The 16,598-nt window shown below is 48.9% G+C and overlaps 1 protein-coding gene across 1 annotated transcript in view; it reads right to left on the bottom strand.

Annotated features, from left to right (window-relative positions):
* The window catches only part of MCEE (methylmalonyl-CoA epimerase), a 63,537-nt gene extending 51,398 nt beyond the window's left edge, over window positions 1-12,139 (bottom strand). Inside the window, exon 1 of the mRNA XM_050754541.1 lies at window positions 12,136-12,139. The gene's annotated coding sequence lies outside the window, so the exon portion shown is untranslated. The remainder of the gene's footprint in view (window positions 1-12,135) is intronic.
* Between the last annotated feature and the right edge of the window lie 4,459 nt (window positions 12,140-16,598).

Genomic DNA, 16,598 nt, shown 5'->3' with positions numbered 1-16,598 from the left:
CTGTAATCCCAGCTACTTGGGAGGCTGAGGCAGGAGAATCGCTCTCATAGGCCCTTAATTTCAGCATCTCTAGAATAAAACTCAGGATCGTCTCTCAAACCTGTTTCTTTTTCTTTTTCTTTTTTTTTTTTTGAGACAGAGTCTTGCCCTCTCACCCAGGCTGGAGTGCAATGGTGTAATCTCAGCTCACTGCAACCTCCCCCTCCAGGTTCAAGCGATTCTCCTGCCTCAGCCTCCCAAGTAGCTGGGATTACAGACTGGCTACAAAAAGAATAATTTTTGTATTTTTAGTAGAAACGGGGTTTCACCATGTTGGCCAGGCTGGTCTCGAACTCCTGCCCTCTTGATCTGCCCACCTTGGCCTCCCAAAGTGCTGGGATTACAGGCGTAAGCCACCACGCCCCGCCTCTTTTTCTTCTTTTCCTTCTTTTTGAGACAGAGTCTCACTCTGTCACCCAGGCTGGAGTGCAATGGTATGACCTCGGCTCAATGTAACCTCCGCCTCCCAGGTTCAGGTGATTCTCTTGCCTCAGCCTCCCAGGTAGCTGGAATTACAGGCACATGCCACCATACCTGGCTAATTTTTGTATTTTTAGTAGAGACAGGGTTTCGCCATGTTGGCCAGGCTGGTCTGGAACTCCTGACCTCAAGTAATCTACCCGTCTCAGCCTCCCACAGTGCTGGGATTACAGGCATGAGCCACCATGCCCAGCCTCAAACTTGTTTCTTGTCCAGTGTTTCTTTCACTGTAAATGGCAACCTTCTCCACCTGTTGCACAACACCCAATGGGAATAGTAGTGAATATCCAATAAATAGTGGTTGTATGGATGAGTGAATGAAGATTGGTAGCATAGAAAGTGAACTTATTCTCAGGCTGGGCATGGTGGCTCGTGCCTATAATCCCAGCACTTTGGGAGGCCAAGGCGGGAGGATCACTTTGAGGTCAGGAGTATCAGACCAGCCTGGCCAACATGACGAAAGCCTGTCTCTACTAAAAAAAATACAAAAATTAGCTGGACTTGGTGGCATGTGCCTGTAGTACCAGCAGCTTGGGAGGCTGAGAGAGCGAAACGCTGTCTCAAAAAGAGACAAAAAAAAAAAAGTGAACGTATTCTATATAACTTTTGAAGATAACTCCTCTGAGCTGGCTTGGGCTGTCCCTCCATGCCTGTTCCCATAATGCTACAGGCATTGTGATTTAAATAAAGTTCCATGAGACTGTGGGCCAGAGCATGTCCTTTTTCCTATGTTGTTCTAGGACTTCACTGAGACCACAGCTACCAGCAGGAAGAGGGTGGGCCACTTCTGGTCTTGAGGACACATATATCATTATTCTTCTTAATGTGTTTTATTTATTTATTTATTTATTTATTTATTTATTTATTTATTTAGAGATGGAGTCTTGCTCTGTTGCCCAGGCTGGAGTGCAGTGGTATGATCTCAGCTCACTGCAACATCTGCCTCCCAGGTTCAAGTGATTCTCCTGCCTCAGCCTCCTGAGTAGCTGGGACTACAAGCATGTGCCACCACACCCAGCTAATTTTTATATTTTTAGTAGAGACAGGGTTTTGCCATGTTGGCCAGGCTGGTCTCAAACTCCTGGCCTCAAGTGATCCACTTGCCTCAGCCTCCTAAAATGCTGGGTTTACAGGTGTGAGCCACTGTGCTTGGCCTCTTGTTTATTTCTACATATCACCTGGGTCTTGGTTCAGTCCCAGAATGCAGAAGATAATAAATGTTTGAAGGAATGAAAAAATAATTGAATGAATGAATGAAACAACTCCATTGTCTAAGTACTATCAGTACCTTTTTATAGATAAGGAATCTGGGGCTCAAAAACTGCCCTCCCTAGGAAGCAGCAACAACTGGGGTGCAAATCCAGCTCTCTCGGTACCCAGACCAGTAATTCCTCTACTACATCAAGAAAGTTGTAATTACTTGCCCTCGGTGTCTTGAAAAAAAGAAAAAAGAAAGTTGTGATAACTAAGTACAGATTTCATTTCATCTTCCTTTCAACTAATAGTTTTTAAGTGCTTCCTGCCTGCCAGGATGAAGCTATTGGATGAAGCTATTAATGTCCCCTTGAAAGCACAGACAGTCAGCCACAAGAATTTGAAGAGGGGGAAAAAAAACCTTTCTGTTAGGCCCTGACCTGAACCAATTCTTGGTCACCTAAAGCAGTGGCCCCCAAATAAAAATTCCCAGGACTCTCCTCTAGAAATTCAAATTCACGCCTTTGGAGACTCCTGGAAACTTCTACAGTAACCACTGCTCCGGGCTGATGTGGTGCCCAGTCAGTCACTGCACACAGTCCAGCAGGAAAGCTCCAGACAGAAGCTTCACGAGGGTGAAGAGTAAGCATCTTTATTACTTTGTTCGCAGACATTAACTGAGCACCTACGATGTCCCAGTCACTATTCTAAGTCCTAGGGATACAGTAGTGAACAAAACAAAACCCTTATCCTCCTTCATTCTATGGGTGATGGGGGTGTGAGATGGGGAGACAATGACCAAGTAAAGAAATAGGGCCAAGCATGGTGGCACATGCCTGCAGTCCCAGCATTTTGGGAGTCTGAGGCAAGTGGATCGTTTCAGCCCAGGAGTTCAAGACCCACCTGGGTAACATAGTTAAGCCCCATCTCTACCAAAATAAACAAACAAACAGATAAAAATTAGCCAGACTTGTTGGTGCGCACCTGTGGTCTCAGCTACTCAGGAGGCTGAGGTGGGAGGATCACTTGAGACTGGGAGGCAGAGGTTGCAGTGAGCTGAGATCATGCCACTGCACTCCGGCCTGGGCAACAGAGCCAGACCCTGTCTCAAAAAGAAAGAAAAAGGAAGGAAGTAGGGAAGAAAGAAAGGAGGGAGGGAGGGAGGGAAGGAGGAAGGGAGCAAAGAGAGAGAGGAAGGAAGGGAGGAAGGAAGGAAGGGAGGAAGGGAGGAAAGAGAGGGAGGAAGGAAGGAAGGAAGGGAAGGAGGGAGGGAAGGAGGGAGGGAGGGAGGGATTGGATAACCACTCTTTGTGGTGGTGAGTGCTCTAAAGAAAACAGAACATAGTGATATGCCGCAGGGTGACAGAGAAGGGGTACTCTAGCTCTCTGAGGAGGTGACATTTGAGCTGAGACCTGAATGATCAGAAGGAACCAACTCTAACCTGGGTGAAGAATATTTCAGGCAGACAGAAGCGGAGATGGTGAAGGTACAGAGGGACAGGGTCAGTCCATGGAGGGCTTTGTGTCCAGGGGCTCTGGGGGGCAACACCAGCAGGGCCAGCAGTTTCTGAGGGGACTATCCACCCACACCTCCTCATTCCCACTCTAATCATGAGGCGTGTGTGTGAGGCGGGGCTGCGGGGAGGCAGGTGAAGCTGCTTGAGTGACACCAAGGACAACTTGGTGAACATGGGCAGTCCCGCTGAAAGGAAACCCAGGTTCATTGAGTCCAGTGGTCTCATCATACAGCCAGAAAACTGAGGCCCGGAGAGAGAAGGACTAAGGTTGTGCCTTGATCAGCAGCTAAGCCCAGATGGGAACCTAGGCTCCCTGCCTGTCCCTGGGACGTGTGTGTTTACAAAGTGCATGCATGGGATAAGGCTGCCCTGTGTGTGGGTTGAAGGATTGGGGTGAGCACATTCATGCAACACTCCGTGGCTGACAGTGCTGGGTGTTCAACTGGGCTGCATCCTGTGGGGAAGATGTTCAACCTGATGGCTTCCTTGAGAGCTCCACGCAAGGGGGAAAGCCCAACACAAGAGGCCAGGCCCTTACGGGAGGAGCAGGGGAAGGAGGAGGAACAGAAGAGGTGGTTGAGGAGGGAGCTCACAGCTGAGCAGGGTCAGGAAAGGACCCTGCAGGACTGTTCCTCAGTGGATGGGTGAGCTCTGTTCTTTTGTGGGGACTTTTATTTCTTCCCCTTGGGGAACTATTCTGGGCTCCTCACATCCCTCGGACCACAGATCTAACACCTACAGGAGCACTCCAAGGAGAGTGGGTATCAACTGCCTCCCACGCCGGTGAGTGCTGCCAGTCCCTCACTATGGGGAGGGTGCTCGGAGGCCCCCACACCCGGTGGAGGACCAGCATCTGGCGGACGACAGACTCACGGTGCAGAACATGCTGCCAGGCCCTGCGGGGAATTCGGTGAAGGGATTAACCAAGAAATAATTTACCATTTCAATGCAATGAGACTCCAAATCTGTGGGAAACTGCCTGGCGTGGAAACCTTTACAGAAAGCAGGTAAATGTATGCAAATCTTCATGGCCTACGTAATTTTCTTTTTCTTTTTCTTTTTTTTTTTTGAGACGGAGTCCCACTCAGTCGCCCAGGCTGGAGTGCAGTGGCCGGATCTTAGCTCACTGCAAGCTCCGCCTCCTGGGTTCACGCCATTCTCCTGCCTCAGCCTCCCGAGTAGCTGGGACTACAGGCACCCGCCACCTCGCCCGGCTAGTTTTTTGTATTTTTCAGTAGAGACGGGGTTTCACCGTGTTAGCCAGGATGGTCTCGATCTCCTGACCTCATGATCCGCCCGTCTCGGCCTCCCAAAGTGCTGGGATTACAGGCCTACGTAATTTTCTAACACAGAATGAAAACACAGCGTGAGTGGTTTGGGTGAAGGAGGAGGAGGCAGGCTCGAAGCAGGGCCTTCGGGGAGGGGAAGGACAATGCCTGACATTGGAGAGAGGGAGGGTTGTGGTTGGGAAGTACAGGGGTGAGCGCCAGAGGCCCAAGCCCGCTCCACAGTCTGTGATCTCCCTTGAAGCTATGAAAGGCTTTACTGGTCTCCACAGTGAACCAGCTTTTTAGAAAGGGACACGCTGTAATTGTACATGTTTGTGGACACAATTTGATGTTTCAACACAGATATCCTCCATAATGATCAAATCAGGGAGTTAGCACATCCACCCCCTCATGCATGGATCATTTCTTATATGTAATGGAGTACTATTCAGCTATAAAAATAATAAAATCCTGTCACTGGTGACAACGTGGATGGACCTGTAGGACACCATGTTAAGTGAAATAAGCCAGACACAGATAGACAAATAGCACATGATCCCACTCATACGTGGAGTCTAAAAAAAGTGAACTCAAAGCCAGGTGCAGTGGCTCACACCTGTAATCCCAGCACTTTGGGAGGCCGAGGCAGGCAGATCACCTGAGGTCAGGAGTTCAAGACCAGCCTGGCCAACATGGTGAAACCGTATCTATGAAAAATACAAAAATTCGTCAGGCATGGTGGCAGGTGCCTGTAATCCCAGCTACTTGAGAGGCTGAGGCAGGAGAATTGCTTGAGCCGAGATTGCACCACTGCACTCCAGACTGGGCGACAGAGTGGGACTCCATCTCAAAAAAAAAAAAAAAAATTAAAAATGAACTCGGGAACCACCAGAGCATTCAGTGGTGCCCGGGCGGGGAAGTGGCTGTCACAGGCCCCTCCCCTGTCACTTGATCTGTGCTCCTCCCGCATTCCTAGATGTTTTTCCAGGAACAACTCCTTTTACCATTTGGGTCTATCTTATTTCCCAGCATGCTGTCCTAGAGTGGATTCTCGGTCAGTCTGTACACTGTGTATAGCTCTCCTCTTAGACTGGGAACACTCTCAGCAGAGGTCTGGTGAGGGAGGGACAGAAGAGAGAAGAGAAGAAGCAAAACAAACTCCCAGTGGTTAGACCTTTCCTCAATACAGGTCTTATGTATTTGAGTCAAGGAGATTTCTTTTCTTTTTCTTTTTTCCTTTTTGAGACAAAGTTTTGCTCTTATTGCCCAGGCTGGAGTGCAATGGCGTGATCTTGGCTCACCGCAACCTCCACCTCCTGGGTTTAAGTGATTTTCCTGCCTCAGCCTCCCAAGTAGCTGAGATTACAGGCACCTGACACTATGCCCAGCTAATTTTTGTATTTTTAGTAGAGACGGGGTTTCTCCATGTTGGTCAGGCTGGTCTCGAATTCCTGACCTTGTGATCCACCCACTTAGGCCTCCCAAAGTGCTGGGATTACAGGTGCGAGCCACCGCGCCCGGCCAAGGAGATTTCTTTTTTAATTGTGGTGAAATGCATGAAACATAAAACTTACCATTTCAAATGTACAATTCAGTGGCATTAGTACACTCGCCATGCTGTGTAACCATCACCACCAATCACTGCAGAAGCTCTTCATCACTCCAGAGGACACCCTGTGCCCGTGAAACACTCACTCCCAACTCCGCCCCTTCCCCAGGCGTTGGTTGCCACTCATCTCCTTTCTGCCTCTGTGGGTTTGCCTGTGTGTCAAGGAGATGTTTCGATCTTGTGCTCCACTTAAAATACAAATAACCATAGGAGAACCCACAATCCACAATTCCAATTTCATCATTTTCAACAACACCCATCTTCAGAGTTTAGAAATTACTATTATTATCATTTTAGCGACAGGGTCTTGCTCTGTCACCCAGGCTGGAGTGCAGTGGCTTAATCACAGCTCACTGCAGTCTTGAAGTCTTGGGCTCAAACAATCCTCCTGCTTCAGCCTCCCAAGTAGCTGGGACTACAGATGTGCACTACCACACCTGGCTTTTTTTTTTTTTTTTTCTTTTTTAAATAGAGACAGTGTCTCAAATTGCTTCCCAGGCTGGTCTGAAGCTCCTGGTCTGAAGCAATCCTCCCACCTAAGCCTCCAAAAGCATTTGGATTACAGGCCTGAGCCAATGAGCCCGGCTAGGAATGATGTAATCCCCATGTGTTATGGGGCAAACACTAACTTGGAAGTTCAGAGACCAGGATTCTAGCTCATTCTGTCCAGAGTTATGTGATTTCTTGTGGATGAAGGTCTCTGACTCGCTTTAGGCCTTAACATCCCCATCCTGAGGCATGGGAGGTAGACTCAGCTAATAAATTCCAGGGCCCTCTGCAGCTCTGACCCTCTAGTGCCATAGCAGAAGTCCGCTGATCTGGGAGAGCCCAGGGTGGGTGGAACCTGGGTGACTGGATGCCAGGAGGAAGCCAGGCCTGGGGATGAGGGCAGCACTATTGAGGGCTCAAACTTGGCCTGCCTCTCCTGCCACTGGGCTTGGGGCCAGCTCTGTCCACCTGAGCTTCCTGGCTGGTGCAAAGCCCCAGGCAGAATCTTCGGGTTGGACATGTCCTTCCCTGTCATAATTTGGAGTGAGCCTCCTGGAGTCCTCGAGCAGTGGCCTTCCTGGGCAGGCTGAGACAAACAGGGCAGGGCAGGCCTGGGGGACCATGAAGGGGCAGAGGTCAGGGCAAGAGAGCTGCAGAGTGGGATGCACAGTCCTTAACGCAGAGGCTCCCTGGGCCCCATTTGCCCCACGGTCATGAGAGCTGGGTTCTGAGATCTGCCAGGACTGGGGCTCAGCACTGCCCATGGAAACAGGCATGGCAGGGAAGAAAATTATAACTAAATATTTGCAGTCACCTCTCTCCTCCCTGCTGGAAAGGGAGGGTCCCTGGTTTGTGAACTCTTGGCCTCCTGGACATTATTGTGTAGTGAAGGGAGAAAGGTTGAGATGCAGAGTTGGAGAAGCTAAGAGAGGCCAAACTCGTCCGTTTGAGGAAAGACGGGAGATGCCAGGAGGGGAGGAGGGGACATCCTGGGGAAGTGTGGGGTTTCCTGGGTGGTCCAAGAAGGGGAGGGAGGGATATAGAAAGTCAGGGCACAGCTTTCAGTTTTGGAGACAAGAGAAAAGAGGGAGGGATTTGGACAACTATGGAGAGGACTGGGCTTGCAGGGAGAGAAACATTTAGAGGAGATGAGGAAGATGGTATGTCGTGTGATGTATTGTGAAAACCCCTTCTTCATATCCCTAAAAAATCACTGATGATTCATGGTATAATTCAGTGCTTTTGTGAGAAATTAGTGTCTTTTTTATTTTTATTTTTTGAGATGGAGTTTTGCTCTGTCGCCCAGGCTGGAGTGCAGCGGCCGGATCTCAGCTCACTGCAAGCTCCGCCTCCCAGGTTGACACCATTCTCCTGCCTCAGCCTCCCGAGTAGCTGGGACTACAGGCGCCCACCACCTCGCCTGGCTAGTTTTTTGTATTTTTTAGTAGAGACGGGGTTTCACCGTGTTAGCCAGGATGGTCTCGATCTCCTGACCTTGTGATCCGCCTGTCTTGGCCTCCCAATTTTTTTTTTTTAATAATACATTGACTTGGCTTCATTTGAATTGGCCAGAGACAGACAAGTTGAGCAGGTTTTATCAGTGTTCCATTAGCCAATATTGGGTTTCCTATTTTGTGGGTTGCTTTCACCACTTTGTAGGCCCTTCTGCACTGGCAGGCGCCTCAGAAATCACCTCTTTGGCCTGCAGCTCCATCTCCCCAAGCTCTGGGTTTTCCTGAATGGGTGGCCTCATTCAGAAGATAATATAGCATCCCTAATCCAAAATCTGAAATCTGAAATGCTTCAAAATTCAACATTTTTTGAGTTCCAACATGATATTCAAAGACCAGGTTCAAAAGAAGTGCTCATTGGAGCATTTTGGATTTCAGATTTTCAAATTCCAAAATCTGAAAAAATCTGAAACCCAAAATACTTCTGTAATTGTAACCTGGAACTGCCATTGGGTCCTGACGTGCCGGCTGAGGGAGCGAGCAGTCAACAGAGGTTCACCATGCACCCTCCCAACCCTCACTCCCCCAGGGGCTTGTGCGTCACCCCCCAGCCTCCCTTGCACCTGCTGGAAAGTGGGCATGACGCTCCTGCTCTGCCTTCCTGGATCTCGGGCCACTGTGACAGTTGCAGGATTCCAGCCAGGGAAAGTGCTATGGATAGAAGTACTTGGTACTCTCTAAAGAGAAGGTTCTAGCAATGGCACAGCAGCCCAAGGAGGGTCTGTGACTGTCCACTCCTCCAGCTCTGGTCCCTCCTCTTGGGGAGCTGCACAGCACCGCCCTCAGAGTGAGACGGTGGTGGCTCCCAACCTTGGACTCAGGTCCCTGCTTCTCCTTCTCCCCAGTGGCCTCCCTGTGGTCTGGCCCATCTGTGACATGAGGGTGGTAATGTCTTCCTCAGTGGGCTGCTGGGAGGTCAGAGAAAATGGATGCAGAGTGCTGCGAACAAAACCCCAGCCCTGGGAGGTGCTCCCTCAATGGCACCTTGAATCCCAGTCCAGAATGCAGTGCATGAGAAATTTCATCTTAAATTCCTTGATTTTTAGTGTCACACTTGAGTTTCTGAACTCAACGTCCCTTTCCTGGGCAGTCAGTTGTGCCTCAGTGCTCTGGTCCTGTGTGAGGTCAGGTGGCTTGGGGTGCAGAAAGACACCTTGTCTTCGGTCATCCTTCCACCTTGCTTGCCACTGAGACATCCATCTTCTCTCTCTCTCCCTTTTTTTTTTTTTTTTTTTTTTTTTGGTTTGCTTTTTGTTTTGATTTTTTTTTTTTTTTTTTTTTTTTTGAGATGGAGTCTCACTCTGTCATGAGGCTGGAGTGCAGTGGCATGATCTTGGTTTGCTGCAACCTCTGCCTCCCAGGTTCAAGTGATTCTCCTACCTCAGCCTCCCTAGTAGCTGTGACTACAGGCGCATGCCACCATGTCCAGCTAATTTTTGTAGTTTTAGTAGAGACGGGGTTTCACCATGTTGGCAAGGATGGTCTTGATCTCTTGACCTTGTGATCCACCCACTTCAGTCTCCCAAAATGCTGGGATTACAGGTATGAGCCACCGTGCCCAGCCTACATCCATCTTTTCTATCCATCATTTCTGTTCTGTGGTAGGCCTGGGATCATCTAGATACACCACTGTGTTGCTGGGGCAGCAGGAAATGCTATGCTAGAGAGTCGGGGGGTGGTCCCCCTGCCTCCTGCCTCCCTCCTTCCGCTCTGCCACATCCTCCCTGCAGCAGTGAAGTTTAGAGCTGCTGCTGGCTGAAATGAGAGGGAAGGGCAAAGAGGAGAAAGAAAACCTAAGTTAATATCTCAAAACTTGCTCCCATTCCCATTATATGTCTGAATATAAATGTTTCTCTGAGCCACGCTCCTGCCCTAGCACAGCACCGAGGCCATGGGAGAGAGGGAAGATGTTCAGGAAGAGATGAGTTCACAGCGTGGAGGGAGAGATGAGGGAGCTCTCCGAGGCTGTCTGGATGGTGTACTTCCCATTCCCCAGTGGGGACACTGTATGGCCCCCTTCCTAATTACTTAGAGTGCTTTCAAGCTAATTAGCTGAGAACACTAATAGGATTTCACAGAGGGGCTTCCTGGTGTATGGCTCGGAGCCTCCCTGGGTACACAGGGAATGGTGTTTGGGAAGCTCAGGGAGTGACAGGTGGGTTTGGTGACATTCAGGAAATTATGCAGACTTGCTCAGTGCTGGGCCTGGGGCCCTGATTCATGGCAGTCCTTGGGAAGGCCAGGGCCAGGGAGGGAGGACAAATGTGAATTAGGGATCATAGGAGTGTGTTCCTCCAGCCCGCTTTGAAACTCAAGAGCCTTTAAAAAAAACAGAGTACAGATGGGTTTCCAGAGGGTTCTGCCTCCCGGCAGCTGCCTTGTGCAGAGAGGTGGAGGAGGAACTTCGCTGGACTCCACCGAGAGTGCAGAGTGCAGCTCTGTCCCTTGCTTGGGCAAGTCACTTCTCCTGTCTGAGCCTCAAGTTCCTGTCCATGAAACAGGACAAACCTCCTCTCCTAACTGTGTGGATTCGATGAGATCATGGGTGGAAATTCACCTGGCTGTGTCTGATACAACATAACTGCCGAATAGAGCTAGCAGGCCACTGTCCTCACTGTCCTCGGCCAAATGAAAAACATGCTGAAAGAGACACCAGCATGGGGCAGTGGCAGGAAGGAGAAAACAGCCACCCACTCCTGTCCCCACACCTGCAGGGAGGTGCCTGCAGGAGGAGGCATTGAAACAGGAGCCTGGAAAATGAGAAGGTCTTCAGGACGAAGAGAAAGGGAGAAGGCAGGCCCTGTGTCCAGAGCGGCACGAGCAAAGGTTCTGAGACAGGAAAGCGTCCTGGGGCTCTGACAACAAGGCTCCTTATGCACTGGAAATGAGAATAGAATGACAAGTGGTGGGTGCTGGGTGTTCTGTTAAGAACATAGACTTTATTCTGTAGGCCATGGGGAGCCCTTGATTTTTGAGGAGGTGACTAGCAGGATATGATTTGTGTCCTGGAAGCACAGATTTGGCGAGATGTGGAGAGAAGTTTGGAGAGGGCAAGACTAGAGCCAGAAACGCCAATCCAGGTGAGAGGGGCTGGGAGGGCTGGAAGGGGAGGGTCGAGAGAAGCAATGGTAAGTTATGGCTGTGCAGAAATAGGTGGGGGATGGTCTAGGACAATGTCCAAGCAACTTATCAGGAAATGTGGGGGGGCCTGGAGAGGCTGTTACAAAGATTGGAGTCAGAATTGGGGAGCAGCAAGCATGAGTGGGGTGATGAGTTGGTGTCTGGACGCAGTGGGTTGGAGGAGACAATGGGCCATCCAGGACATGCCAGCAGCGGTGTGGGTCTGAACCCCAAGGAGGGATTTGTTCAAGTTATTTGTTTGGGGTTTTCCATCCTCCCCAAGCTTGGGGCACTGTTGAATGGGCATCCCACGCCTGGGTGTTGGCCGTGGAGGCTCGGGGCAGCCCTGGCTGAATGCTGTGTGACCGGCTCCATTGCCTCCTTCACCTCCCATGCTGAGTGCTCCGGTGGGCCCACAGCAGGGTCTCTGTGAAGCGTGGGGCTCAGCTGTTCCACCTCCTCCACCACACCCCGGAGTCGGTGTCCCTCTCTGGGGCATGGGCACTGTGGCTCTGCTCCCCTAGACTTCATATCCTCACCTTGCCAAGATCTTCATGTCAGCCACAGAGAAAGTCCCTCAGGATGGCTACGGGGGGCTCAGCTCCCCACACACTCTGATTTTGATTTTTAAAAGTCCTGCCCTTTCAAATCTCAATTTCCTCCTCATTTAAAAAGCTATTTAACAGCTACTTGGGAGGCTGAGGCAGGAGAATGGTGTAAACCCAGGAGGCGGTGCTTGCAGTGAGCTGAGATCTGGCCACTGCACTCCAGCCCAGGTGACAGAGCGAGACTCCGTCTCCAAAAAAAAAAAAAAAAAAAAAAAAAAAAGCTATTTAAAGATAAATTTAATCTCCCTTATTGGACTACTCAATGATTAAAAACGGAATTGGATGTTTGACTCTCATGCTCCCCGGCATGAGTGAGCTGTGCAGAGGCTGCAGAGGCAGCACCGGCAGCCTTCAGACGGCTCCCGAGGCCTGGCAAGGGGATGCATATAGGCTTTCCCAGATGTCACCAGGAGAAGCAAGCTGCTCTCTGGGAAGAGGCGAAGGTCAACATTTGCAACCTGGGATTTCATTGAAAAGAATATCTGGCAAATTCCCACTAACTGAGCAACTGATTCAGAGAACCCCACACACACTTATTCTCTCCTTAGATTTTATAATCCTCATTCAACAAGCACCATTCATTCAATAAGCTCTTACTGAATGTCTCCTTGTGTGTCAAACATTGTGCCAGGCTTTGGGGACACAGATGTGAAGACAGGATTGCACATGGAGGAACCTGGACTTTGGAGCCCCGCAAAGGGAACACAGCATAATCCCACCCCTTTGTCACCTATGCCAATCATGGAATGGATGCCCCCAGCCTCAGTGATGGCTTCTGAAGTGGGAACGTGACCTGAAGTGTTCTAATCAGAGCACCACCCAGGACTTTTGTTCTACGTCAAAGAAAAAAGAGCTTTCTTCTTCTGGATGCTGCAGAAGGTAGATGCGATACCTGGCACAGCTGCAGTCATTTTATGCTATAAGCAAGACTGGAGGACAGAAAAGGAAACAATTACATAGAAGAGAGGAGAGCCCTGGGAATGCAAAGAAACAGAGGCAGAGCTCTGATCCAGTTCTGCTTACACATGGCAGGTTGCCGGACTCTGCAGTTAGGCCAGCCTCCACCTTCCTTTTAAATAAAAGGAAGTGATTTAAGTAAATCAATCTGTGTCCAAGAGCTCTAACTGAAATAGGCGTGTATTATGTGCTTGCCATTTACATGACAAATTTGAGTCCTCATAACAGCTTTTTAATGTAGAGATCCACAGCCTCATTTTACAGATGAAAATACTGAACCCAGTGGCGAAGTGACTTCCTGAGGTCACCCCATTACATAAGTAAGGGAGTTGGGTTCTAGAAGTTTGACTCCAACACCTGTTTGCTGCAAAACAAGGTTGCTTACTGTGTTGGCATGGGGAAATGTCCTCAAATTCTCTCTCTTTGGGATCCATGTGGAATTGTTTTTTCTGTTTTTGTTTTTGGAAGTAGAGAAGGATCAAGTTTCATGGCTGGGTTGACAAGGACATGCAGGGGGACAGGCCACGTGATGCTTGATGCAGTCCCCCCAGACCCTTGTAGAGAGTTTGGGGAAGCCTTCGGAACGTGTGGAATTGTAGAGGCAGGACCACAGTTAGCTAGATCTCCAGAGGCAGGGGACCCAGCTGCCGTCTGGGCTGAGTAGAAAAAGAGAAATCAGTCTTGAGAAATCAGAGAGAAAATGTCTGTATCTCGTCCTGCAGACAGGCTTCCTGCTATGATGACCTCCTCACTTTTGCATACAGAGCAACCTTGACATTTATATAGATTGATTCCAACTTGACATTTTGACCAAAGGAACTATTAGCCCCTCCCCTCCTGTCCTGGGGGAAAACCGGCTTGTGGGGTCTGACCCACAGGTGACCCCCTCAAGCTGTTCCAGCCCCTTTGCTCGCTCAGCCTCTGGCTGGGAATGAATGGCTTCTCCATGACTCTGAGGAGGTATGGCCAACAGGAAGCACAGTTGCTCTCTCCTGGGCTCATTTTTCACCCTGGCTGGTTTTGCTGGAGATGCAATCAAAGCGAAATCTCAATTTTTTGAGCAGGAGGGGCAGCGGTGGCAGTTATGTGCACCTGGGCTGTTAGATGGAAACCAAACTCAAGATTTAAAAGGGAAGAGCTTTATTGCGTTGACAATTGCTTTACAATTCACTTAGTAACATGCCTGCCCTTTGTACAGAGGTGTGTACTTTCACTCAGTTGCTCCACCTGAACCTAGCTACAGCCCTGCAAGGGGACAAGCATGTGTCATGATCTTTTCACTCCGAGAATGTTGAAGCCCAGAGAGGTCAAGCCAGTTACCCTACTTGCACAGCTGTTCAGTGGTCAAGTTGGTGGTTTTAGCCACTGACAATCCAGAGCTCTTTCTACTACTCCACACTGCCTTTCATGCAGATTTAGAGGGAAACAGAAAGAATCTGTTAAACTTAAAATTTAATAACTTGTGCCCCCTGTCTCTTCCACTCTCAGCAAAAATGAAGACATCTTCCCCATACCACCTCGCCCTCGACGGAAGCCTCCATCTGTCCTCGCGCTGACCACTCTGTGCTCCATGCACCCTCTCCCCACAGGACTGCGAGCTGCTCAAGGGAGGGTGGCAATGGAGTCGCATCTGGGCAGCATGATGTGGAGTGCCGCTGACATTTGGGAGTCCATTTGGGACTGGGTAATTTTTTGTTTTACGGACATTTAAACAAGTCTGCCGGGCGTTTGGCATTCCTGGATCCTGGCCACTAAAATCCAGCAGTGCTTCCTTATTCTTTTAAGTACCCCTTCCCCACAAAACAGCCCCAGATATTTCCAAATCTCTCAGGGTGGAGGGAACAGGGTGGAGAAGGGGCAGGCAGTACCACCGCTGCTTGAGAACCCAGGCTTTGAAATAAGATGGTTGAAGTTTCAAACACTGCCTCTGCTCTCCCTAGCAGAGGGAACTTGGAGGCCTGGCTTCCTGAGTTAGAAATTTACCCCAGAGAGTAATCAGGAAGATGAAACAAGCTAATGGACCCAAAGCACGAAGCTCCATGCCAACATGAGATGTTTTGATTAAGTAACTAATAAAAAGAACAAATGAAGTCCTGTGCCATTAAGAGTTGACCCTACTGTGTGTACAGTAGGTGCTCAATAAATGTGACTTCCTTTTTCTGCAGTCTCAGCACCTACCTCAACAACCACATCAATAAAAAATGTTTACTGGCTGCTTATTATACATAAGGCATTGAGCAAACAATTTGACACATTGCCCCAATTATTCCCACAACAAGCCGGAGAGCCGTAGAGCAGAGGTTGGCAAACTGCAGCCTGGGGGCCAAATCCAGCCACTGCCTGTTGTTATTGGAACACAGCCTCGTTCATTCATTCATGTGTTGTCTATGACTGCTTCTTTCTTTTTGAGAGGGAGCCTTACTCTGTTGCTAGGCAGGAGTGCAGTGGTGCGATCTCAGCTCACTGCAGCCTCCACTCACTGCAACCTCTGCCTCCCAGGTCCAAGTGATTCTCCTGCCTCAGCCTCCCAAGTAGCTGGAATTACAGGCATGTGCCACCACGCCCAGTTACTTTTTGCATTTTTCGTAGAGACAGGGTTTCACCATGTTGGCCAGGATGGTCTTGATCTCCTGACCTTGTGATCTGCCTGCCTTGGCCTCCCAAAGTGTGGGATTACAGGCGTGAGCCACCGCGCCCGGCTGACTGCTTCTTTTACCTTGAGTAGTTGCTGGCAGCAGAGACCATGTATAGCCTGCACAACCTAAAATATTCACTGTCCAGCCCTTTACAGAAGAAGTTTACTGACCTCTACTCTGGAAGGTTAATTTAGTTGCTCTATCTAGAATATTAATTTAGAAGGTGACAAAACTAGTCACTGGTGGAGCCATGAGTCCAACTTAGTTCAGTTTGGTTCCAAAGCTCAGGCTCTTCGATGCCACACACTCCCACTGGAGGTGCTGGGTTTTCATTAAGTGGTCGTTAGAAACTGAAATTGTAAAACATATATTTTAAAATAGATTATGTTATGTATTTGTTTTTCTTTTCTGGTAAAGTGTTTGTAACATAAAACATACCATTTAACCACTGTTAAGTGGACAGTTCAGTGCCGTGAAGTGCATTCGCAATGCTGTACAACCATCGATCGCTGTTACCCACCTCCAGAACTTTTTCATCATCCGAATCAGAAACTCTGTATCCATTAAACAGTAACTCCCTTCCCTCTCCCCGCAGGCCAGGCCGTAGTAACCACTATTCTACTTTTTGTCTCTACAAATTTGCCTATTCTAGGTACCTCGTGTAAGTGAAATCGTACAGATTTGTCTTTCTGTGTCTGTCTTATTCCACTTAGCATAATGTTTTGAAGGTTCATTCATGTTGTAGGCTGTATCAGAATTTTATTCCCTTTTAAGGTAGAATAATGTTCCATTGTGTGTACTTTACAGAGGTTCCTTGATTTACGATGCAGTTACCTCCCAATAAACCCACTGTAAATGGAAAATATCGTGTCACAAATGCATTTAATACATTCAACCTACTGAACATCATGGCTTAGCCTAGCCTACCTTAAACATGCTCAGAATGCTTACATTAGCCTACAGCTGAGCACAATCATCCAACACAAAGCCTGTTTTACAATCGAGTATTGACTACCTCATGTAATTTATTGAATACTGAAAGTAAAAATCAGAATGGTTGTATGGGTACTCGAAGTACAGGTCCTACTGAGTGTGTATCACTTTTGCACCATTGTAAAGTCTAAACATATTAAGTCGAACGATCGTAAACTGGAGACCGTCTGTGTTTGT

Source organism: Macaca thibetana, chromosome 13 (genome assembly GCF_024542745.1).
Source record: "Macaca thibetana thibetana isolate TM-01 chromosome 13, ASM2454274v1, whole genome shotgun sequence".
Taxonomy (NCBI): Eukaryota; Metazoa; Chordata; class Mammalia; order Primates; family Cercopithecidae; genus Macaca; species Macaca thibetana.
Note: the sequence above shows the minus strand (reverse complement) of the source record. Positions and strands in the feature narration are given on the sequence as shown.